A 27,186-nucleotide genomic window follows, 5' to 3' on the forward strand; every position below is an offset into this window, starting at 1 on the left:
AAACAAATCACCAACTTCATATGGAAAGGGAAGAGGCCCCGAATAAGCAAACATTACTCAAGAAGAAGAACAAAGTGGGAGGCCTCACACTACCTGATTGTAGAACCTATTATACCACCATGGTAGTCAAAACAGCCTGGTACTGGTACAACAACAGATACAAAGACCAATGGAGCAGAATTGAGAATCCAGACGTAAATTCATCCACCTATGAGCAGCTGATATTTAACAAAGGCCCAAAGTCCATTAATTGGGGAAAAGACAGTCTCTTCAGAAATGGTGCTGGCATAACTGGATATCCATCTGCAAAAAACTGAAACAAGATCCATAACCACACCATGCAAAAAAACTAACTCAAAATGGATCAAAGACTTAAATATAAAATCAAAAATGATAAAGATCATGGAAGAAAAAATAGGGACAATGCTAGGAGTCCTAATATATGGCATAAACACAATACAAACCATAAGTAACAATGCACAAGCACAGAAGAGAGACCAGATAAGTGGGAATTTCTAAAAATCAAACACTAATGCTCATCAAAAGACTTCACTGGGAAGAGTAAAAAGACAACCTACAGAACGGGAAAAATTTTTGGCTATGACAAATCTGATTAGCATCTAATCTCTAAAATCTACAAGATACTGCAAAACCTCAACAACAAAAAGACAAATAACCCAAATAAAAAATGGGCAAAGGATATGTATAGGCACTTTGCCAAAGAAGATATTCAGGCAGCTAACAGACACGTGAAGAAATGCTCACGATCATTAGCCGTTAGAGAAATGCAGATCAAAACGACAAGGAGATATCATCTCACCCCATCAAGGCTAGCATTAATCCAAAAAACACAAAATAATAACTGCTGGAGAGGTTATGGGGAGATTGGAACACTTATACACTGTTGGTGGGAATGTCAAATGGTACAACTACTTTGGAAATGGATTTGGCACTTCCTTAAAAAGCTAGAAATAGAAGTTCCATACGATCTAGCTATCCCACTCCTTGGAATACATCCTAGAGAAATAAGAGCCGTCACATGAATAGATATATGCACACCCATGTTCATTGCAGCACTGTTCACAATAGCAAAAAGATGGAAACAACCTAGGTGCCCATCAACGGACGAATGGATAAACAAATTATGGTATATCCACACAATGGAATACTATGCAACGATAAAGAACAACGATGAAGCCGTGAAACATCTTATAACATGGAGGAAGCTGGAAGTCACTATGCTGTGTGAATTTAGTCAATCACAGAAGGACAAATATTGTATAAGACCACTATTATAAGAACTCAAGAAAAGGTTTAAACACAGAAGAAAACATTCTTTGATGGTTACAAGGGTGGGGAGGGAGGGTGAGGCTTAGTAGCTAAGAATTATCTTAGGTGAAGGGAAGGACAGCACACACTACAGGGGAAGTCAGAACAACTGGACTAAACCAAAGCAAAGAAGTTTCCTGAATACAATCAAACACTTTGAGAGACAGTGTAGCAGGGGTAGGGGTCTGGGGACCTTGCTTTCAGGGGACATCTAGGTCAACTGGCATAACACAACTCATTAAGAAAATGTTCTACATCCTACTTTGGTGAGTGGCATCTGGGGTCTTAAAAGCTTGCAAGCGGCCATATTAAATGCATCAATTGGTCCCAACCACTTGGAGTAAAGGAGAATGAAGAACACCAAAGACACAAGGAAAGCAGTAGCCCAAGAGACAGAAAGGGCCACATAAACCAGAGACTTCATCAGTCTGAGACCAGAAGAATTAGATGGTGCCTGGCTACCACCAATGACCACCCTTACAGGGAACACAACAGAGAGTCACAGATGGAGCAGGATAAAGGTGGGGTGCAGATCTCAAATTCTAGTAAGAAGACCAGACTTAATGATCTGACACCAGAGGAACCCCAGAAAGCATGGCCCCTGGATTCTCTATAAGTCCAGAACTAAAACAATTTCCGAGGCCAACTCTTCAGACAGGGATTGGACTGGACTGTGGGACATAAAGTGATACTCATGAGAAGTGTGCCTCTTAGCTCAAGTAGATACAAGAGACTAAACGGGCAGCTTCTGTCCAGAGGTGAGATGGGAAGGCAGAGAGGGTTAGGAGCTGGTTGAATGGACATGGGGAATCAGGGGTGGAAAGGAGGAGTGTGCTGTCACAGTATGTGGAGAGCAATTAGAGTCACATAACAATGTATGTAAAAATTTTTGTATGGGAAAAAATTAAAAAGAAAAATAAAATAAAGTTGAAGCCAAAGAGGAAATATGGGGATGGGCTAAATGACACTATTAAAGCATGGGGCGACCACTGGTTGCTGATGCTGAAATAAACAATGCCTTTAATCTCTCATAATCAAAGTTATTATGTCATCTAACCCTCCCTACAACCATATAAATTCACCAGAGTAGTTTTCATAATTCCCATTTTACAAAAGCAGAAAACTGATGGTGAGAGAGTGTTAAGAGTCTTTAGCTAAAGTAACAGAACCGACTATAATAAAAATCCCCTGAATCTTGATTCCCCTTTCACCCCATCGCACCAACCAAAATAATGAATGAAAAAAAAACAAGGTTTTTTTTTTTGTTGTTCATTGGCATGCATGGAGGCAAACAAATCATCAAAAGTGGTACTAAACGTTACTTTGATGATTAAATAGAAACACTCCAGTGAATATTAACCAAACCAAACCTGTTGCCATCAAGTTGATTTCTACTCATAGAAACCCTATAGGACAGAGTAGAACTGCCCCATATGGTTTCCAAGGAGGTGCTGGTTAATTTGAACTGCCAGCCTTTTGGTTAGCAGCTGAGCTCTTAACCACTACGCCACCAGAGTTCCCCAGTGAGTATTAGGAATCACATAAATAAAATGCTATCTAAAGTCACCTAATCCATCCAAAAATTCCAATAGTACTTCTTGAGGGCTTGCTATGTGCAAGGTGCTTCAGCATGGAGGATGCAATGGTGAGTCAGAAAACAGAGTGCTAGCCCTCAGAGACTGACTGTAAGACCCTTGAATGCAGAAAGTTCTGTGTATCATGTGTGTTACCTTGTCCAGAATACACTGCTGATACTTATTTGTTGAATGGGTGATTATTGCAGACCTGTGTATCACCAAAGGCATGAAAGTATTAAAGAGGAAGAAGGCAAAAGGATCTCTAGGATACAGTAACATGCTTAGGAGCATCTCTAACTTCATAAAGTCTTCCCCTTCCCCCTCTCCAACTCTGGAGCTTAATGATACAAGAACTCTACAAGTTCCTAGTAGCTTATTTACCAGACATAAAAAGTCAAAAAAGGGAAAAGTAGGAGCAAAAAATATAAGCATTAATTGATCCTTTTTAGGATAAAATTATTGGTGAGCTCTTGAAGGCTTAATGTATAAAATTGCTCAGTCTCTAATATTTTTGTGTAATACATGCAAAAGCTCATTCAAATACAGGTAGTTCCCAACTTACGATGTATTTGAGTTATGATGAACTGCATGTGTGACCGTCTGTCCATTTTTTTTTTTTTTTTAACATCTTATTCTTAGTACATCTTTCTGGGAAGAAGTTACAGGAAAATGCACACAGGGGATATGGAAAAAATTGCTGAGTTATGTGAAACAGTCTAAGCATTTCATCAGGATAATACAACGGAAGAGATCAGTGGAAAAATCACCCATATGGCAAGAACACTGAATTTAGAACTCAATATCATTGATGTGGAAAGCTCATAGATTATGAAGAGGGGTAACTGACAGATCAGGACTTAATGGATTTTGAAAAGGAAAGAAAGAAATGAGGAAGAAGAAGGAGAGAAGTTGTCAAAAAATTTTACAGTGAAAGGATTAGCTTGGGTTTTTTCTAAACTAAATCAGGGGCTTCAGCTGCTTGAAAACATGGACCCAAACGCTGGTCACTTTGCTAAAGTCGATAGGCAGATTCAGGAAGCAGTGAGATGCTACTGTGAAATACATGAAGAAAAAAGAGGATTATACACACAACTCTCACTAATATTCTGACTAGAAACGCCATCCCCATTCCCAGGGATAATCCAGATGATCCAGAACCTTCCACAAGTAGAGTTATTACCCCAACTGACAAAACGCCAATGTCATCCAACTCTTCTTCATCATTGGAGTAAATTTTATAATTTGCGTATTTTTTATGTATGTATGTATTTAAAATATATCTGTAAGTTTATATGCAATGTTTCCAACCCCCAAAGACAAAGATTGGATTTATAAAGATACTGATAATAAAAGGCAATAATAATGAAACCAAAAAAAAAAATGAGGTATTCGGCTTAACGTCAGAATCAACTTACGAGAAAGTCATCGGAATGGAACCCTGTCATAAATTGGGGACTACCTGCAGTGTTAAGATCACAGATGCTGGAGCCCTCCTGCCTGGCTTCGAATCCCAGCTGCACCATTATCAGCTGTGTGACCTTGGGCAAGTTATTTGACCTCTTTGTGTCTCAGTTTCCTCACCTGTCAAATGGGAATGATTACGATATTATGATGATTAAATATCATATTATGGGTAAAAGGCTTAAAATAATACCTGGCACATGATAAGAAACATATAAGTGATACCTGTTAACATAAATATAATGTGCAAAATAGAGATTGGCCAGATGACACACTCAGAATTCCTACACATGTAAAAATAAGGTAAAATCAATGACTCCTGCAAAATCAGTGCTGTCCTCTCTCTACTTGCTGAGTTGAAGAGTTGGTTGGGATGGAGGATCCATCCCTCGTTCCATCCTTAAGATGGAAGTACCCTTACAGAAGGTAGTACAGTTAAAAACAACCTTAGATAAAGGAATGATCACAGCTCCTACCATGAAATAGCAAACTCTAGACATTTAAAAATGCTAAATAAGCTTTTGGTCCATGTTCTACTCTTCCTAGTGATGTCCTGAAAAGCTTTTGGGAGCTGAAAGACTCTATTGTTAGAGATGATCAAAGTAAGAATTCTCATAGCTCCTGCCTAAAAACAGCCCTGCGTTTAAAGATGAGCAATAAAAATATACACTCAAAAAACAAGTGGTTAATAGACAATTATCAGTCTCATCATGGCTGGAGCAAAAGAGAAAGCAGGAAACCAAAGACTCAGAGAAGAAACTAGTCTACAGGACTAAGAGTCTACATGAAGCACATCATCATCTACTCTGAGACCAGAAGAACTAGATGGTGCCTATTTACCACTAATGACCTTTCTGATCAGGGCTGCCATAGATGGATCTTGATAGAAAGGGACAAAAATGTGAAACAGAACTCAAATCCTTAAAATGTCCAGACTTACTGGATCGGTTGAGACTAGAGGACTCCCCAAGACTATCGTCCTGAGATACTCCATAAACCTTAAACTGAAACTACCCCCTGAGGGCACTTTTTAGCTAAATAACAGATTGGCTCATAAAATAAAGAATAACACCAGTGAGCAGTACATACATTTAAACAATCATCTATATGAGACCAAATGGCTAACAATTACTCTAAAGCAAAGATGAAAAGGTCATAGGAAAAGGCAACCACATTACTGGAAGTGAACTACCCAGAAGGGAATTAATGAGAATGTTAAAACACTGTGAAAATGAAACCAATGTCTGAACAATACAAGTAGTAATTGTTAAATGGGAAATTAACTTGCTTTGTAAACACTCACTGAAAACACAATCAAATATTATCTTTAAAAAAAGGAAGAAAAAAAAACCACCCAGTGGTCATTCTCATCAATGAAAAACAAACTCTGAGAATGCTATATTGATATATTGCTAAGACTAGAATATGCAAAGGAAGAAAGAGTTGGAAGAAACTGTAGGCATCATTTTGCCCAACCTCTCAGTGATGTAAACTAGGAAATTGAGGCCAAAGGGGCTAAGTGATGGCTCAGTCTCTCAGGGGGACCTAAGGGCCAATCCAGGACTAAAGCCCAGCTCTGTCGACTCTCCAGTCTGTACTCTGGATTGTTCTGTCTGCACCATGAAGTCTGCCGTGGTAGATAAAACAGGGAACAAAAATGACAACGACAACAACAAACACTTACTGGTCACTTTTATGAGCCAGAGTTTTATTAAAATAGAGAAAATTTATTATATCTTTAAAAAGAAGATGACAGTGAGTTGTACACAGAAAAGATATTCCCTCTTTTAAAGGATGGCTCTAGACTACTCAAGGTTGGCACTGCTCTTAAGCCAGCTTTTACTTTCTGGCTACCTACCCCTTAGCCCATAAACGACAGCACAGGCCCACAAGCTATAAAATTCCTCTTTCCTCTCTTTCCACCGGAGCTCACCGTCCTCTGTTCCAAAGCTCTGAAATCTTACAAGGAATTAATCATAAGCAATACTAAAACACTAAGGACAAATACACAATAATTTATTACTTTCTCTCTGGGTATCCATGTTCAACAGGAACTTTCCTTTTCTTTACTCAAAAGAGTAACTAATATAGTCATTTGGGGCAGACTCAAAGGCATTTTAATCAGAAATCTCTTACATTCCAACATATTGCCATTGTGGTGGGATGGACAGTTTTTGTGTGGTCTTTCCTGCCATGGTCTTGTATCTCCCACCCAAGTGATTGGATGGGACTCTGCAAAGAAAGCAACTGTGGCCCACCAAGGGGATTGTTCAGTTTTGCCTTAAAAGAGAGGCAATTCCAGAGCAGAGAAAGGATCCTACAACCACCAAGGAAGAACAGCCAGGAGCAGAGAGTGCATCCTTTGGACCCGAGATCCCTGTGCTGAGAAGCTCCTGGAACCAGGAGACAGAGAGAGCTTGAGAAGCGGTGGCAGAAAAATGACAGCAGGAGATGGCATAATGGGATTCCCAAGCCACAGAGCGAAAAGCTGAGAGTCTTCGAGCAGGAGGCTTGCTGGCGGAGTGGGGTGCCTCTGGGCACTTATCAGCAGAGCTGAAAGAGCTTTGTAACACTTGCCCAGGCTAGGCAGAGGCTGAGGACTAGAGAGAGGTGTGCCCGTGAGCACGGCAGGGAAGAGGCTGTCCTGAAGGAAGAACAGTATCCTGAGCATTCCTAAACCTGAATTGTAACCTATTACTTCCCTAATAAACCCCATAGTCATGAGTGCTGTCTGTGAGTTCTGTGTGGCCACTTCAATGAATTATCAAACCCAGCAAAGAAGTAGAGATGGCCATGCCAGGGACCATTGGTGTCAGAATCGATAAAGAGGCAGAGAGAGGAGGCATGTCTGAACTCTGTCTCATAGGAACCAGCCTTGGGCTGTTGATCTTGATTCTCCTTCCCACTTGTGAAGTTAGAGGAGGTCAGACACCACCCCTAAGCCATTTTTACAGTCACTGAGGGAGGCAGGGGGGTTTAGTGGTAGAATTCTTGCCCTCCATGCGGGGGGACCTGGGTTCAATTCCCAACCAATGCATCTCATGCGCAGCCACCACCTATCTATCATTGGAGGCTTGTACATTGCTATGATGCTGAAAAGGCTGCAGCAGAGCTTCTGCACTAAGATGGACTAGGAAGAAAGGACTGGTGATCTACTTCTAAAACTTAGCCTATACAAACCCTGGATCATAATTGTTCTATGCACAAATGATCATGCAGACGGTGCAGGACCATGCAGCATTTCAGTCCACTGTGCATGGGGTCACCGTGTGTCAGGGGCTGATTTGATGGCAGCTAACAACAACTACTGGAAACTCTGGCGGCACAGTGGTTAAGAGTTCGGCTGCTAACCAAAAGGTCGGCAGTTCGTATCCACCAGGTGCTCCTTGGAAACCCTATGGGGCAGTTCTACTCTGTCCTATAGAGTTGCTATGAGTCAGAATCCACTCGATGGCAACAGGTTTGGTTTGGTTTTTTGAATAACAACTACAAGCATTGTCATTTTCTTCTCTGCTTAGGTGGGGCTGGTACTACTTCCAAGCCCACATTCACAAATGCTTACGGTGGTGATGAGAAACTGATTATAAACCATGGATTTTACACATGTATACACAACCGTCAGCTATCAGAATCAGGACAAAGAATGACCAAGAATCTGAAAGTGTTCTGACTGACAGGAACAGTCAGAAGTGCATTAGAGAACCACGGCAATGGAGAGTTTCACCCAAGGTCAGACGTCACCCTTCCCAGACAGCATTTGCAGGACGACAAAGGAAATGTCAATGCCTTATCACTAAAGAAAGACTTGGAGTGGGCAGGCCAGATCCCTGGCAGGTGGCAATGCAGCATTTTTTGAGTGGAAAGGTTTTCATTACGCAGTGCAAAACAATTTGGTAGCCTCAAATTTGAGGCATGTATAGACCACTGTTATGAAAAAAATTATACTGGTTACCTAATTTTGACTTCATTGGTTTTTATTATAATGATACTTAAACATAACACTAAGCATAAAGTTCTTAAGAGTTTTAGCTCCTCTAAAACCATCAAACTCCAACTAAATTTCCTAGACAAATACAAATGAAATTATAAAGCCAATTCAGTTCAAATGAACAAAGACTTAATATTCAGATAAAGATGTCTGGCTGAAAACAACAGGCTGCTCTATCACAACTCCGATACTGAAAACTGAAAGGCAGGTATTTTGGAGTCCAGAATGCTCCTAACACTCGCTATGCAGGAGGACCCTCCCACTGTGCTTTCTCACAGCAAAATCAAACATTACCGGACCAGTACGCCACACAGTCACTTGGTCTTCCCTTGATGCAAATTACATAAGTCCACCGGTTCTTTCCACCACTTATTATTTGTAACACGTTAGGCAAGGTACCTTCCCTGAGCCTCAGTTTCCTCATTTAAATAGGGATAAAAATAGAACCTACCTCAGGTCGGGAAAACAGCATACGGAAAGTGCTTAGCTGAGTGCCGGGTGCTCAAGAAATGCCCACGATTGTTCTTGTTCAGTTGCTTTACATAAAACTGGAAAGGAGGCACTGTCTTAAAAAAGAGAAGCATTTCAAAATAATTTGAGCTCCAGACAGAAGCCTTCAATGTGTTCATCTGGGGGAAGCTCAGATGGGGGAAGCTCTGACACTGTTATCAATCACATTTGGTACTTTGTTATGTAACAGAGATACAGTACCAGATCTTATTTTGAAAAAGAGAGGCCCATTTACACACACACAAAAAATGAAAGTACACATACATATCTTGTGGAATTATTCATGTCTATAGCTAACAATTGTGTGAGAATAACATAGGCTTTAAAAATATTTGAAGGTGTTAAAATCTTCCGTCTTGTGCTTCTGACTTATTTAAAATGGATATAATGATCAGTTCATTATACCACTGGCTGAGCGCCCACCATACACAAATCATTGTGAAAACCATAGCAGGGGCCACAAGGATGAATGACCAGAGCACAGTCTTCACCCTCAGGGCAACTTCCAACCAGTTGGGAGGTGTAAGTAAACCAACAAGGAGCTTAAAGTCTAACCAAAAAACCAGTTGTCATTGAGTTGATTCTGACTCATGATGACTCCAGGTGTGTCAGAGTAGAACTGTGCTACGTAGGGTTTTTAATGGCTGGGGTTTTTTTATAAGTAGGTCACCAGGCCTTTCTTGTGAAGTGCCTCTGGGTGAACTTCAACCTCCAACCTTTTTGGTTAGCAGACAAGCGTGTTAACCGTTTGCACCACCCAGAGACTCCTCTAATTTCACTAAAGACAGGGACTAGTCTTCATACCCCAGTGGCTAAGACAATACCAGGCACCCAGGAGGAGTAAATAAATGAATGAATGGATGTATATCTGAGTGAATGAAATATTTAGGTTAGACTATGTATGTGCCATAAATACGGGTTCAACAAAGTGTGATGGCTTTTGGGGGGCTAAGGGATTGAGGGAATCTGGAAGAAATTGAACTTGAAGGAAGACTAGGATTTCAAGAAGCGGAGATGGGAGAACATTAAATTATAACTTTACACAGTTGCAAAGTGTTCTAAATTGGTTCTCATTAGTAAAATAGTTCTTACTCTGATTATTATATCTAGCATTTCTGTAACACTGTATCTCCACATTGTATGCAATTGCTTCTTAGTTTGCTATTTATTATAAGAACTTTTGATTTCTTCATAAACAACTTGATGGTTCGTTATTAGAATAGAAAACTGATGAAGTAATATCTGGTTTCTAGCAGCCATGTCTCAATTATTACTGCTGGTCTCCTGGGGTTCTCTAATAAGTGGCCATAAAAAAAAAAAGTCCATTTGCAATTAGGAAAAGAAATGTGTTTATCTGGCAGCATTTACACTGACATGATTGACAAAAGACATGACTGACAGAAATCTTACAATATAACAAGAATAATGACATCACAGCATTAGCATATTGTCTTAAAAATAAACCAGTAAAAATACTAGGATGAGAAAAGAGATACAGGAATGGATCGTTTAAGCAATGATTAGGAAACCATAAAAAAAGAAAAACAACAAACCCGTTGCCACTGAGTCAATTCCAACTCCTACCGACACTATAGGACAGAGTAGAACTGTCCCACAGAGTTTCCAAGGAGTGGCTGGTGGATTCCAACTGCCAACCTTTTGATTAGCAACCAAGCTCTTAGCCACTGCACCACCAGGGCTCCTGGAAAACATAAAGGCTACATATAAACATCTGAATAGAATGGAATAGAAACCTAAAAGAAAGTGGAAGCATAATTTTATTGCTAGTATTGAAAATCCCTGGAGTCCCTGGGTGGCACAAAGGTTGGAGGTTCAAGTCCACCAGAGGCACCTCAAAAAATGGCCTGGCGATCTACCTCTGAAAAACCAGCCATTGAAAACCCTGTGTAGCAAAGTTCTGCTCTGACACACAAGGGTCTCCGTGAGTCAGAACTGAACTGACAGCAAATGGTTTTGGTTTTATGAAAAAATCACTAAAAGGACTGGGCTGATTGAAAATGGAGTAATTAAAAGTGAATCAAAAACATCTGGCAAAGAAAAGTATTACCTTAGAGATGATCCCTCACCAAACTACATAATGCCCACTTCACCTACTGCTCTCAAATGACTACCATCTGTTGCTGCAGCAGCTTTTTTTTTTTAATTGAAACTATACCTTTAGCTAAGCATTTATGTTCTATTGTGTGAACATCCCTCCTCCTTTTAGGAGAAGACAGATTATCTATATATCTACCTATTTATATTTTTCCATTCTTTTGACAGAAGGAGGCATTGTTTTAGCTTTTCAAAATCTTAGGGTTCCTGAGATGATGGTATCTGAGCAGAATGAGGATGGAAGGAAATCCCTGGACAGAGCCAGAGGGAGGATTCTCCTACAATCTGGGACTTCTTTTCAGGAATGGGAATAATCCAAAGACAGCTGGCGTTCGAGGGTGGGGAAGGGTGCTGTTGTGATCAGTTGGCAAATCCACGTAATCAGGCTCCCAGATCCCCTGGAAACGGAGCTGGAACTCCAGCCTGGTGAAGGTCTCTACCCTTAATTATGCTTTGGATTTTCTTTCCTATAAGGTATGCCCTTGAAATTTATACCGCCATAATAATACCTAGGATTGGTTTTCATGAATATCCATTAGGATATTTCTAACAGTGTTCAGATAAAATAACCTTCTCATAGCATCACACACCTTGGCTTGAATTGTAAGACAATAGCCAGATGTGGTTGTGAGGATCTGATAATGGTACAGCTAAGAAGAAGAGGTTAAATGAAGGGTGAAAAGTGACACTGAAGGATGAGAGAAGCATGACACCATTTTGGTCCATATCACCCAAAACTAAAGCCTTTGTGATAAGTATGAAACCAAAAACCAAACCTGTTGCCATTGAGTCAGAATTGACTATGTGTCTGTTCCACAGGGTTTTCTTGGCTAAAATCCTTACAAAAGCAGAATTGCCAGGCATTTCTTCCACAGTGCTACTGGGTGGGTTCAAACTGCCAACCTTTCGGTTAGTAGCCAACAGCAAATCATTTGTGCCACCCAGGGACTATATATAACCCATTGCCCGTCGATTCCAACTCATAGTGACCCTACAGGACAGAGTAGAACTGCCCCCATAGAGTTTCCAAGGAGCGGCTGGTGAATTTGAACTGCTGACCTTTTGGTTAGCAGCCACAGTTCTTAACCACTGTGCCTCCAGGACTCCATGGGGACTACATAGTTCCAGTGAAATATGAAATTTGAAATACTACTTTAAAAAATAAAACTAGAAGCATCATGAGGAGCCACCATCAACATATTTGAGTCCTTGAAGGCCATTCCATGAACCATACAGGATCATTCCCTACAGTGCTTGTCACTGTGACCCCTTGGGAGCTGTCTAGGTTAATAAAAAGGAGCATGAAGGAACAGAGAGCGACAGAGGCAAAACCATGCATCCACAGGGCCACTGTGGACTGTCCCATGTCCTGCTTGAGCTACTGCTTTCACTCGTACATAACTGAGCCCATCATGTGCAGCCACCACACTTCTGTCAGCGGGGCCTGCATGATGCTGAACAGGGTTCAGCAAAGTTTCCAGATTAAGACAGAGTAGAAAGAAAGGCCTGGCAATCTACTTTCAAAAATCAGCCAATGCAAACCTTATGGATCACAACGGTCCAATCTGCAACTGATCATGGGGATGGTGCAAGACCCAGCAGCGTTTCGTTGTACGTGGGGCACAAGGAGTTGAGGGTCAACTCGGCAGTAGCTAACAACAGAGCCATCGTACATTTCTTAATGTCTTAAGTTTCCAGTTTAATAGTCTAAGCAGATTTCACACAGTTGCTGGTCTGAACTGCTCAAGTTTATCATCCCATCTTCCCTCCACCTGGAGCCAACTTTTCCAAATTGGTCTGCCCATGTGTAGGGCTATGAAAGCCTTCCTGACCTCCATCATTCCAGAACAACTCTGACCTCCCAGTGTGGTTCCAAACCGGAGCTAGAAGGAAATTCCCTCTCCTCATCTTGAAAGCCCAGGAGCCTGAAACCAAACCAGAGCCCAAGGTTCCACCCAGGAACTCCCAGGAGGGGTCTTCTTGAGCTGTCGTACCTAGACAAATATCAGAAAGGAAGCCTCTGAAAATCTGATGGAACATATCTTTCAAATTAGAGCTTCACCTATATGTCACCTTGTCAAATTTTGAAGTTTAATACTAAACAACAGCCGTGTGTAGAATTGAAATTGCCAAGAGACAGAGAAATAAGAAAATAAAAAATATCAAATAAACACACTTGTAATATGCCAGTTGCTAAATAACTTCCCTAACCCAAATTTAAACTTTTTATAAATGGTGGTTTGTTTGTACATCATAAAAGATCAATTGAATATAATTAATATCCACAGCAGAGAAAAAATCAACATATTCATGAATTAGTACTTTGCTTTCACTTGTCTTAGCAAGGCTAAGAGATTTTCCTTTTGAGCAAATAAAATTTTGTTTGAACTACCGTTAATTTATCTGTATTTACCATCCACTATTCCAAAATTCATGCGCTGACACTGTTAATCAAATAAATAATTTCTTATTTGACAAATTATTAAAACTCATAAGAAAAGTATAAGTTGGAGTCTATTTTGTCACTGGCCAGACATTACTGGGCTTTTAACTTTAATAGCTACAGACCTCAAAATAAGATTTAGCCTGTCTTCCAGATAATTTTAGGTGGGAATTAATTCAAATTGGCTATTTACTTGAAATTGGTCAATATAATTAAAATAGTGAATGTACAGACTTTTTTTGAAAGGGATTCTTTGATGAGTCATCCAGGTAAAATGCTAGAATAATGATCATCTAAGTGATTTTTAACAAGCTTCAAACCGATTACCGTATTTTTACACAAATAACACATGCCTTCTATGTTTGTTTGCCAACCGTGCCCTCCCCCCGCGAGGCATTGTCATAAGCTCCCCATGCTAATTTTTTTTTACAGCAACGTGTAAAGCAAATTGGCTTAGTGGGAGCTTATGAAAATACCTCATGGGGGGAGGGCACGGTTGACAAACAGAAGGCTCACGTTATTTGTGTAAAAATACGTATCCTGATTCATTATTCAAGAAGCCCTGGTGGCATAAATGGTTAAGCGCTCAGCTGTTAACTGAAAGGTTGCCAGTTTGAGCCCACCCAGTGGCTCCTTGGGAAAAAAACCAGTGATCTGCTTGCATAAAGATCACAGTCTAGAAAACACTCTGGGGTAGTTCTACTCTGTCACATAGGGTCGCTATGAATCGAGTATTGACTCAACATCTCCTAGAAACTACAACAATGACAGTTCTTTATTGAAAATGGTTTACTTATTGTTCCTCATTTAGTGGAAGGTGAAAAAAGCCATACTCTTCTGAGGCTAGCCCAAAAGGCCCTGCCAACAGTGGAAGGGAAACCAATCAAAACCAACTAAATCAACAATAGAACTAATGTAAACAAGCACCCACATTTACTGTTAATATTTTTCAGGCTTTGAAGATTTTATTTTGCTGAACTGAGAAGCCAGAAGAAGCAAACTGAAGTGAGCTTGGATTATGAAGCACAGTTATCATTTAAGCAGAATTTGCTTTATTCTACTTAGCTTAAGTCAGCGTTAGTAGCTCAACAGGCTCCAACAACAGGGGCCAGTGGTCAGGCCTTCACACAGGCTATGGCAACCATATGATAGGCTCCTGATAAGAGAACCAACAGGAAAAAAGCTGCTCCACTAAAATCAACTGTCCAACAAACACTCACGCATACTGAACCTCTGAGATTCCCACCCACCCATCCTCAACTCCCATAATGAAGGCTTAATTTCCTAAAGCAACTGTTAGGCACAAGTATTTTCAGAGTGGGGTTATCTCTGAAAGGCACTAACATCAGTCAGCCCTTAACTTCACCAAACAGAGTGCTTACAAGCAGGGCAGAAGGGAAACCTGCATTCCCATGCATTACTTGTGAGAGTGCTTATTGGTACAACACGCTCAAAAAACAATTTAAAGCAATTCAGTATGTAGAAAAAGCCTTAATAAGGGCCATCCATTTGGGTCGATAATTCCACTTCTAGCAATCTAGCCTAAGAAAATAATCCAACATACATTTTTTTTAAAATATGTTCAAAGATGTTCATCACAGCATTATTTATGGTATTTTGGATAATGGCAACCCATCTAAATGTCCAACAATAGAGGGGAGGGTAAATAAATTACAGTGAAATTATATGTGAGAATACCACGCAGCTGCTAAAAATAATGCTCTTGAAGAATGTTTGCCTTCCGTGAAGGCAAAAATTATTTAAGATGTTTGGTGAAATGCACAGGATGCAAAATTCTATACACAGTATGATCTCAACCCTATAAAAATATGCATATGAAAAATGATTGAAAGGAAATACACCTAAATGTTAATAGCAACATCAGACAACACAGGCTTTAAATAAAAAGTGTCATGATAGACAAAGAAAGCCATTATATATTGATAAAAGGGTCAATTCATCAAGAAGATATAACAATTATAAACATAGACACACCAAACAACAGAGACTCCCAAATGTATGAAGCAAATATTGATAGAGTTGAAGGGAGAAATGGATGGTTCTACAGTAATTGTTGGAAACTTGAATACCCCACCTTCAATAATGGCTAGAGCATCTATAGAAGCTCAGTACGTAAATAGAGGACTTAAACAACACTATAAGCCAACTATAGAACACTCCACCCAACAACAGAAAAATATACTTTCTTCTCCAGTGCACATGGAACACCTTCCAGGAAAGATCATATACTAGGCCACAAAACAAGTCTCAATAAATTTTTAAAAAGCTGAAATTATAGGGGAAAAAAAAAAAACTTCTCTGCCCACAGTGGAATGAAGCTAGAAATCAATAACTGAAGGAAAACTGTAAAATTCACAAATACATCACAATGAAACTCACTCTTAAACAACCAATGGGTCAAAGAAGAAATCACAAGGGAAATTAGAAAATACTTAATGAAAATGGAAACACAGCATACCAAAATCATGGAATGCTGTGAAAGCAATGCTCAGAGGCAAATGTAGAGCAGTAATCATCTACACTAAAAATGGAAGACAATTCTAACCTAATTTTGTATGTTAAGAAACTACAAAAAGAAGAGCAAACTAAATCCAAAGCTAGCAGAAGGAATAAAATAGAGTGGAGATAAATGAAATAGAGAATAGCAAAACAATAGAGAGAATCAAGGAAATTAAAACTTGGTTCTTTGAAAAGATTTAAAAAAAGAAAAACTGAAAACATTTAGCTATGCTGACCAAAAAAAAGAAGATGCAAATAACTAAAATAAGAAAAGAAATGCAGACATTACTACCGATATTACAAAAAGGATTATAGAACAATAGTAGGAACAATTGTACCCCCAATAAATTAGATAATCTAGATAAAATGGAAAAATTCCTTAAAAAACACAAATTACCAAAACTGACTCAAGAAAAAATAGAAAATCTGAACACAACTCTTACAAGAAAAGAGATTGAATCAGTAATGAAAAAACAACCTCTTAGCAAAGAAGAGTCCAGTGAATTCTACAAAATATTTAGAGAAGAATTAACACCAATCCTTCTCAAACTTTTCCCAAAAATATAAGAGAAGAGAATACTTTCTCTCATTTTATGAGGCCAGCATTACCCTGATACCAAGGCCAGACAAAGCATCACAGGAAAGAAAACTACGGAACAATATCCCCTATGTATATAGATACAAAAATCTTCAACAACAAAATACTAGCAAACCAAACTGAACAGCATATTAAAAGGATTATACACCATGACCAAGCAGGATTTATCCCAGGAATGCAAGGATAGACATACATAAGACAATCAATCAATATAAAACAGGTTACATTGAAAACAGGTACTCAAACAAAAACATGTACACCCATATTCACAGCAGCACTATTCCCAACAGCCAAAAGTTAGAAAACAAATGTCCATCAAAGAATGAATGCATAAACGAATTGTGACATATCCAAATAATGGAATATTATTTAGCCATGAAAAGGAATGAAGTACTGATACATGTTACAATGTGGGTGAATCTGGAAAACATTACGCTTGTGAAAGAAGCCAGACACAAAAGGTCAGATAATGTATTTAAAATATTCAGAATAGGTAAATCCATAGAAACAGAGCACAGTTGGTGGTTGCCAGGATTGGGGAGAGGGGAGATGGGGTTAACTTGCTTCACAGATACAGGGTTTCCTTTGGAGGTCCTGAAAATATTTTGGAACCACAATGTGGTTGTGCAGCACTGTGAATGTACTAAATGCTACTGGACTGTTCACTTTTAAATGGGTAATTTTACACTACATGAATTTCACCTCAATAAAAAAATGTATCAATAGTAATTATCATTTTATGGTGGTAAAATGTGTGATTTTAATTTTCATTTTTTATGATTTTCTGTGCTTTTCAACTTGTGAATAGAAAGAACATGTGTTCAAGAAAAATAAACCATTAAAAAAATCAAGGCAAAGGGTCCCAAGTTTTCCTGATGAATGAACAGACCTCAGCAGACACTGAGACATATTCTGTGCATCTTGAGCAGACACCATGTCCTGTCTGTCACTAAGATGTAAACCTGGTTGATGACTTCTCCCTTCTTGCAATTTGCATGGTGCCTATCCCTTCCTGGACCTTGGTTCTGACTTTCCACCTTCTCTGTTTATGCGGAAATACTCTCTGACAGTTACCTATTCTCTGCAAGCCATGCCTCCACCCTCCTTCACCAGCAGGGCCTCATTCCATGGCCTGGCCTGGCCCACTCTGTATTGATAGCCAACAAGTCACCCTTGGAAGAAACAGCCATGCTAAACCAACCTGCCAAAGAACAAAACAAGTTGCTGGAGAGTCGACTCTGACTCATGGCGACCTCATATGTGTCAGAGTAGAACTGTGCTCCACAGGGTTTTCAATACTTTTCTTTTTTTTTCTAGAAGTAGATCACCAGACCTTTCTTCCACCAAAGAACAGGGCAAGAAAATACCGTTTTCTTAGTGCAGTAAACAGATTATTAATACCAACCTTAATATAATGTACAGAGGACCTCTCTGCCCTCACAGACGTGGTGCTGTACTATCAGTGATCTTTTGGGCAGTTCCTACTGTGACGCTGTGAGGCTGATCCTCACATCTGTGCAGAGCGTGGCATTTTCAGCAGTCACAAACTTCAGAGCATTTCACCCTCACAACTCTGTGAGGTGGGCAGAACAAATATTATTTTCCAAATTGTACAAATAAGAAAACTAAACTCAGAGACCAACACTGAGTGGCTTATTCCCCCTGAGCCTCGGGATGTGCCCATCTGTACATAGTGATGATAATACTCATCTCATGCAGTAGCTGTAAGGATTAAATGAGATAATGTATGTAACATGCTGAGCAGTGTCTGATACAGGGTCAGCATTCAACAAATGCCAGCTCCTACAACTATTAGGTCAATGGGAAGCTGAAGGTCACATAGCTAGGAAGTGACAACCAAGACTGGAATCCAGGCCTTTTCATGCCAACTCCAGGCTTTGTATACTTTACTCCAGTGCTGGGTCTAACACTGTGGCCCCAGACAGTAAAAGAAGTATAAAGCATGGTCCATGCCCTCAAAGAATTTACACAATTTTGTAGCAAGCATGTCTCATTCACATGAAACAATGAAGCAGTTATTCCCAGAAAAGAACTAAAGCAACCATAATAAAAAAATAAACTATATATAGCATTGTGTTTTTTTAAATAACTATCTATATGGGATCAAACTGACAACAGCAACTAGAAAGGTTAGAGGGCAGTAAGTTCATGTTAATAGGGGAGAAACAATTTAGAAGAGAAGGGTAAGAATGATTGTACAACGTGAACAATATAATCGATGTCAATGAACTGTACATGTTGTAAATGTTGAATTGGTGTATGTTCTGCTGTGTATATTTTCAACAACACCAAGTAAAATATTTTTAAAAGCTAGGATGTGGCCCTAAAAGTATACAATTGTTTTGTCCAGCAGTTACTGCTAAAATGTCATTTTATGTATATGTTCCAAAGCTTACAGTCTCCATGTTTCATTCCCTGGTCGAGGTGAGTTGAAAATGAGGAGATTAGTTTTCAAAAATAAGTCCCTTTCCATCCCTACTATAGAAAATATTTTCTACAAGCATTCTGAACTGCAGGAAGTTTGAGTTAGTTTTGGAAGCTCGTCTTTAAGTTCTACTAGATAGGACCATTCACAGTCACACATTTGATTATTTTTTAAAGGTACTGAAAAATAGCTTCAGTTGAGTTTAAAGCTGCTTCTATCTTTTAAAAAATTCTCAGCTAGATTAGTTTCACTTATAACATATGACATCTGGCAGCTAGTAACACAGGAGAAAATACTGTTAACATTTATAGGCAAAGGCAGAAAGCTCTTCATGAAGACACGTGCGTAAGTGGGCACAGATACATACAGAACAGGACACTGTTCCATCTTCTGTATATTCTATGCCACAAAAATTGGATCCAGGATCAACCAACCTAGGTAATACTGCTTTTGAACAGCAATCTTGGCCTGTTTATAAGTTGCAAAAAGAAGAGTTCAAAACTCTGTGTTGTGCAATGTTGAAGCTTCATTTATACCTAAGAGGGTATTTGATTAATAAATTCTTGAGAGAGTCATATTTTGAAATGTACTTAATGTGCTGTGTTTTTATATTCCCAATATATATTTCTTTTGTTTGTTTGTTTTATTTTAACCAGCTAGCCACATAGCACCAGAGAAAATAGAGGCATGTGAATACTGCAGACAAGGTAATAATGTATTGTAAAATAACATATAGAGTTCCCAATATATATTTCTTGATTGATAGAGTAAATAGATAGATAGACAGACAGATGGACAGACAGACAAACAGATGTTCTTGTTAGGTGTCGTCAAGTCGGTTCCAACTCATAGCAACCCTATGTACAACAGAACAAAACACTGTCCAGTCCTGCACCACTCACAAATCGTTGTTATGTTTGAGCCCATTGTTACAGCCATGGTGTTAATCTATCTCACTGAGGGTCTTCCTCTTTTTCGCTGACCTTCTACTTTACCAAGCATGATGCCCTTCTCCAGAGACTAGTTCCTCCTGATAATATGTCCAAAGTATGTAAAGAAAAGTCCTGCCATCCTCACTTCTAAGGAGCATTCTGGCTGTACTTCTTCCAAGACAGATTTGTTCATTCTTCTGGCAGTCATGGTATATTCAATATTCTTAACCAACACCATATTCAAATGCATCACTTCTTCCTTGGTCTTCCTTATTCATTGTCCAGCTTTCACATGCATATGAGGCGATTGAAAGCACCATGGCTTGGGTCAGATGCACCTTAGTCCTTGAAGGGGCATCTTTGCTTTTTAACACTTTAAAGAAGTCTTTTGCAGCAGATTCGTCCATTGCAATACGGCATTTGATTTCTTGACTGCTGCTTCCATGGGCATTGATTGTGGATCCAAGTAAAATGAAATCCTTGACAACTTCTTTCTAGATAGATAGATTAGATAGATAGATAGACAGATAGATAATGCTCAACTAATGGGTGGCGATTATCAAACTATGATATAGGAGAAGTTTGTCTTCAAAATCATTCTACTTTCCCTTTCTGCATGTCTTTCACCCTGCGGGGGTGGGGTGAAGACACCCATTTACTGAGCACCTTCAATGAGGCAGACCTGTGCCATGCCTGATTTATGTTATATGTTTCAATTCTCACAACATTATAATGTGAATTAATCTCCCATTTTGATGAGGAGGACACTAAGTCTCATAGTGACTACAGCGTAGTCCCACATTTCAATGCCTATCCAGGGTTTTCCTTCCTGAAGTGGGTTTCCCCAATATCAGGCACCCCCAATATGTACTAGTTCATATCAAGCTGTTAAGGACAGGCCAATTCTTGAGTTAACCCTCTCAGAAGTATTCCTATTCTAAAAGTGGGTAGGCAGGCACATCCGTAACCCACATCAGTAGTAGAATTAAGATACGACAGCAGGATATCAGAATGCCAGTGTTCCTTAGACATCATCTAGTCAACCTCCTCTCCCATCAATATACAGATTAAAAATAACTAAAGCCCAGAGAGGGGACGTGACATTGCAAAGATCACACAGCAAATTAGGTACAAAGCCCAGATGAGAGCCAAGACTCCTGACTCTCAGTCATCACCCACTTTTTTATGGCATTACCCACAAATATTCAAACAAAGGGTAAAAAGCACATTCCAGGGTTACACAGGAATTATTTAACATTAGTGATTTAGAGTACTGGTCAGACTGCATGGGCTCAAACCCTGGATGCACCTCTAACTGTGTGCCCTAGACAAGGTACCTTCTCTTTGCCTTCATTTTCTTGTCAACTATGTGAGAGTAATAACAGTGCCTGCCTCATAAATTATTATGAGAATCAAATATGATAATCCATGGAGAGCTCTAAATTCTTTGTGTCTAGCACACAGTAAGTACTCAAAAAATGCTGGACATGATTATCATTATCACTATAATTATTATTATTACTACTACTAGTAGTTTGGGTAACTGATAGTTAATACTTTTGCTTTTGGGGTTGAAAGTAGAAACAACTTCCTGCTACGAGAATCACCTTCTTCATCTCAAACGGCAGCCCTAGACAGTCTCAGGAATGAAGGTGGGCAAGATCAGCAGAAGGTTAACATCAGGAATGAAGAAATTACCTTTGAAAATAAAAGTGCCCAGTGAGCATTTTCAGTTGAATGTTCAAAACAAAACTCCTCACTGTGCTCAAACCATGCCCTTTCTCATTTACTTCCTAACTCAGTTAAAAGCCTGACCATGTATCTAGACATCTAAGCCCTCCCTTCCATACTCCGCCACTTGGTGACCAAGCGCCATTGATTCTCCCTTTAAAATAACTCTCCCGTAGCTCTCTCCTCCCTTTCCTTCCTGCCACCTGGCTCAGACACACTTCATGTTCTGCCTGGACTACTCCAAGGGTCTAAAACCTGAGCTCATTCCTCTTTATGACCTACCTTCTTACCACCTCCAAATTCACCTTTATAAACTACAAATTAGATTAAATCATTTCTCTCATAAAGGCTGCATGGTTGCTTCTCCTCAGCATTTTATATTCATAATCCAAGCTCACTAAAGCCTCCCTAAACTCTCCTGTCACCCCCTAACCTTGGAACACTTAGATTGCTTTGAACATGACCTTTCCCCAGTATGCTTACGCTATTCCTTCAATGTGGAATGCCTAAGTCCCTTCTCTAGAGAACTCTTCTGCCTACTGAGGTCCAGTCCGATTGTGAACTCCTCTGAAAACCCTTCCAGATTCTCTCCACCTCCCCTTCACTTGTTCTATCTCCATGAAACACTCATCCCCCTAAACCACTATTTCTTATTCTTCTTTTCTGCTAGTTTGAGTTCCAAGAGGCATCAGCCCCATTCTTTTAGCCTCTGGCACTGAGCATGCATAGCACACAGTAGTTGTTTAATATATACCTGTTGAGTAAATTAATGAGTGGATAGTATGGAAAATAAAGGAATAGGAAAATGAGGCCTCAGCGAATGTCAAAGTTGGTCTAAATGAAGAGAAAGCTAATTTCAGCCATACATATGACTATCTACAAATGATTATGCAAGTGGTTTCTAAAGGAGTGCGATGAGTACTTATAAATGACAAAGTTCTCAAGTTCCCACTTATGTCTGTTAAACGTTCATCACTGGGAGAGAGAATCACATCCTCCCAGATTTTAGATGCATTCTGCAGGACCTGCACACACAAAGCATTTTAAGTGCTCTTGGAATCCTGTAGCTTTAGTCGAGGACACTTTTCCCTCACAAACTGCTATGGGCTGGATCTGGGTAGTAGGTGCTCAATAAATGCTGATCTGATTTGCAGTCGATTTGAAAGCAAAATGCAACTCACATTTTAGACTAATTGAACTCAGTGACTGATCGCACTTATCTAAGAACTCTAAAGCTAAAGAAAATCAATGAGCATACTCTGAAAAGCAGCCAAATGTTCAAGCCCTTGCCTTGATCCAGTCATGCTGATCTGCTTCTTGATCCTTTCCAATTTCTGTGCATTTCCAACTTGCCAGTACCCCCAGAATGGAGGGGGCCAGTTAGCAAGCAGTGCCCTATGCCCGTAATACACTTGCTCTGTGTCTTGACCTTGATTTAATTAAGGAGGGTGGAGGCGTGAAAGTTGAGTTGCACTGTCAAGAATGTCCTACTTTTTCTAAAGCATCCCCTCTCTAGGATGGTTTATGTGGGATTCTGGCTGAAGGGAGGGAGAAATGTGGGCTGGAATGCTCTAGCATTCTTTCATCTCCGATAGTTTGTTTAAAAGGAGCCCCAGAAACTTTCGTTCTTACTTAAAGGAGACTTAGCAAAGAAAAGAAGTCGTGGCAGATGACTCTTTAGATGTCCATTTAACACCTTTATCCCAATGGAAAGTTTCAAAACATGCACTCTACATAAATCATTTTGGGGTAAGAAGGCAGTAGCACCTTGGAGAATAAATCATTAACTAAAAGGCAACCCGAGACGCCCTGGAAACCGGTGAAGACTGGGAGGCAGCCTCGGGATCGGGCGGCTAGGATTTGCCTGCTCCCTCCGGCGACTTCTAGAGCGAAGCATCCCACAGGCAGGACGAACCCGACACACCGCGCTTCCGTCCATTTCACTTTTCAAACTTGAAGTTATTTTTAGATGACCCAAGCCCGCTAATCCCTGGCAGGACAATTCCCAGCCCGCTGTGCCTCAAAGCACCTTCCCCTTTCCCCAGCACTTTCCGCTAAGCCCTGGGAAAGAACCCTTTTTCCTGCCTGTTTCTGCTTTTCCCCCGGCGTCCAGCGCGCCTCCCCTAACCCCTCTCCAAGCTTCAGTCCTGAGAATCACACCGCGTCATTCTCGCTCCTCCACTTACACACCTGCTGCTGCTACTGGGAAGCTGAACCCTTCTGCCACTCCAAATGCGGCAAGGGGCTCCTTCAGACCCGCGCCCTCTAGATGGGCGGGTCAAGGGAGACCTCCGTCATCAGAGTCGCCTCGGGAACTGACAATTTGACCAAGGAGACCCCCCCCCACCCCGCTTCTGCCCCCAGCCCAGCCCCCAAACGCGGCCGCGCTCGCCCGCCCCCTGCCGCTGTCCCCTGGCACCGCCAGGGCACCGCCCGCAGCCGGGGCAGGACGGGGTGCAGGGGCTAGCGGGGCTGGCGAGTTACATAACAGACCTGCTGGGCGTCAGTGATACGCCGGCAGAGGCGGAGGCGGTGGCTCGCGCTGTCTGCTGGGGCCGGCGACTGCCGGCGCGGCGCTGCCTGCTCACCTGCCCGCCGGTGCAAGAGCGCGTGGGGGCGGGCGCGGTGCCGTGCGCTGCGCGCCCCGCCTCCCGGTCTCCCGGTCTGCGGGTCCGTGGCTCTAAGGCTCCTGCCGTCTCCTCCTCGCAGCCTCGGCCGCCGTCACCCGGGACAAAGCGGCTCCGGGGAGGGGCCGAGCCAGCGGCTCTCACAGGAGGCAGCGGAGATGGGCGCGCCCCCAGCTCCGACTCATCGGGCCAACCTCCAATCAGACCCCGGGAAACCGAAAGCCCCTGTCTGGCCTCCTTGCATCCCCTCCCCCCGACCCAACGCCCTTCCGGGTCTCCTACCCACTCCCCTCCCGATTCCCACCCTGCTCTCAGCCCCACAACCCCTCCTTTCTACTCCGGGTGCCCGGGAGGGAGCTAGGATCCTATGGCACCCGGCCCAGAAGGTAGGGTTGTGGCCTCAGCGGAGAGAGGGCTCCTCGGGGTCACGCTCGGGGTAGGGGCTTCCTTGGGGGTCGGGGTTGGGAGGGGGCTGATTCTGAAGCTAAGGTTGACTGGACTGTGACAGCAAAGAACAAACTGGCAGAGAGACAAACTGAGGGTGAAGGTGCTGGGAGAGAGACTCTTCTTACAAGGTGACTGAGCCCCCCAGCTCGAACTAACTGAGAAGAGGTCACGAAGCCTTTGCTGGGTCCTCCTGGGCGTCTGCGCCGGGTGTGCGCTGGCGCCCTCTGGCTGAAGCCCCGCGCCCGGCCCTGTCCACGCGGCTGAAGGTGCCCTGCGCGGACTTCACAGCCTTGCCAGGATTTGCAGCCACCAGACCTGGGAACAGTCCGGCTAAGGCTTCAAGGACTCCTATTGTGTGAGAGCCCGTGACACAAGAAGTGGGAGGCTGGTATCTCACAGCAAAGGGCTGAAAGTGAAACAGAATCCAGGTCTGTTACTAAACAAAGTTAACCCCGGTGGAAGTCTCTGCTTTAGAAAATAAAGCAATTCGGAGGGGGAGGATGCATGTGCCTTAGGGGTGGCACAGATATGGAGAGGGCTGAGATGTGTGAGGGCAAGAGAATGTCAGTAATGCAAAAGATCATAATAGGGAAAGTGGGGAAATGGAAAGAAGAAGTGGGGCAGGTGCAAATCCAACCTGGGGGTGGGAATGAATCAACAGATTTAAGTCATTTTTGTGTTCTGTCACTTTTCTAATTCAACATAAATAGACTTTTTGCTTTTTATCACCTTTCTGTTATCTAACAATATTAAAATTGCCTTGAAGTAATCCATAAACTTCCCAATTTACTTCTCTTTGCTCACTCAGACACCACATTGTTTTTTCCAAGGTTGACGTATTTTTTTGTTTGTTTTAACAGAAAAGGTAGAGCTTGGCTCTTCTCTCTATTGTTGTGCGCCGTCCAGTTGATTACAACTCATAGTGACCCCATATTGCGAACTGCCCCATAGGGTTTCCTAGGCTATAATCTTTACTGGAGCAAATTGCCAGGTCTTTTCTCCCTTGGAGCTGCTGGTGAGTTGGAACTGCTGACCTTTTAGTTAGCAGCCCAGTGCTGAACCATTGAGCCACTTCAACTGAATGCATAAATCCATAAATATTCATTGATTTAGATAAATTATCTTTTTGAATAGAACTATCTGAAAGCACATCCTTATTAAACTTGCCTCCCTAGGATTTTCTCTAGGTTCTATCTTACTTTTTGAAGCCAAAGGTGCCAAGTCCAATTTCTCTTCCAATTGGCTGTCTGTCAAATATGCGAAGATAGCTTTCATGTCTTACCCACTCCCAGCCCCCTTTACCAGGTTAAACATTCTCAATTGTTAAACAAAATCCTACTTGCAGTAGTTTCTAGACTTTGCCATCCTTGTGGTTTTTATCTTAATAGGATCTGTCTTTATAAGTATACTTTTACAAATAAAATTTTCTGGTTATAGAAGTAATATGTTCATTGTAAAAATTTTGAAAAGTAGAAAAAGGCAATATTTAATGTGAGAAAGTAAATGAGTTAATACATGTAAAGCACTTGGCACAATGCATGGCATATATAGTACCAGTTGCCAGCTACACATGAATGTGTACTTATCTTGACATTTTGAGGGATTATAAAAAGATTACAATTACTTTTCAATTATTTTGATACCAGATTACTCCTTTGTTGCTGCTGGTGTTGTTATTTGTATCACTTTGCCAAGACTGGCTCCCAAGGCAACATGACTTTATATGGGTTACATAAATCTATAATTATCTATAGATAGCTAGTTTTTTTAATGAAAATGAATTATTATATGTTTTGTTATTGTTAGGTGCCAATTTTAGAGTCAATTTCAAGTCATAGTGACCCCAAGTGACAGAGTACAACTGCCCCATAGTCATAGTGTTTACTAACTTTTTTTTTTATTTATAAATCTTTTCTCATGTCATTAGTTTCAACATTATTTTTTATGGCTATGTACTATTCCCAGTAGCTGTACTGTTGGGTTTTTTTTAAAGAATTTCTAGCTTACAAAAAAGTTGCAGGAATAATACAAAAAAAAAAAAAAAAATCAAAAACCTTGTATGCCTCTTGCCAGAGACCCTTTTATCAAAGGAATCCAAGAGAGGATATGGCGTTTCACCCAGTTGTCATATCTCTTTAATCTCCTACAGTCTGAAAGAGTGACCTTGACAGTTTGGAAGATTTTGTACCAGTCATTTTATAGAATGTGCCTCCATTTGTGTTTGTCTGATGTTTCCTCATGATTAGACAGAGATTATATGTTTTGAGCCAGAATATCACAGGACACTGTATTTTCACTGCATTCTGTTGTGTGACATATGATATTGATTTTTCCCTTTACAGGTGGTGTCTTGGTTATCTGGTGCTGCTATAACAGAAATACCACAAAGATGGCTTTAACAAAGAGAAATTTATTCTCTCATAGTTTAGGAGGCTACAAGTCCGAATTCAGGGTGCCAGCTC

At 40.9% G+C, this 27,186-nt stretch overlaps 1 protein-coding gene across 2 annotated transcripts in view; it reads right to left on the minus strand.

The window, feature by feature from the left end:
- RCAN2 (regulator of calcineurin 2) overlaps window positions 1–25,047 on the minus strand; it is a 356,048-nt gene extending 331,001 nt beyond the window's left edge. Inside the window, exon 1 of one of the 2 annotated variants that reach the window (XM_004379524.1) lies at window positions 24,850–25,047. The gene's annotated coding sequence lies outside the window, so the exon portion shown is untranslated. Of the gene's footprint in view, window positions 1–24,143; window positions 24,286–24,849 lie in introns of those variants that run through there. The other variant, XM_004379523.1, reaches the window with a different exon arrangement.
- Window positions 25,048–27,186: the final 2,139 nt, after the last annotated feature.

Source organism: Trichechus manatus, unplaced genomic scaffold (genome assembly GCF_000243295.1).
Source record: "Trichechus manatus latirostris isolate Lorelei unplaced genomic scaffold, TriManLat1.0 scaffold00065, whole genome shotgun sequence".
Lineage (NCBI taxonomy): Eukaryota > Metazoa > Chordata > Mammalia > Sirenia > Trichechidae > Trichechus > Trichechus manatus.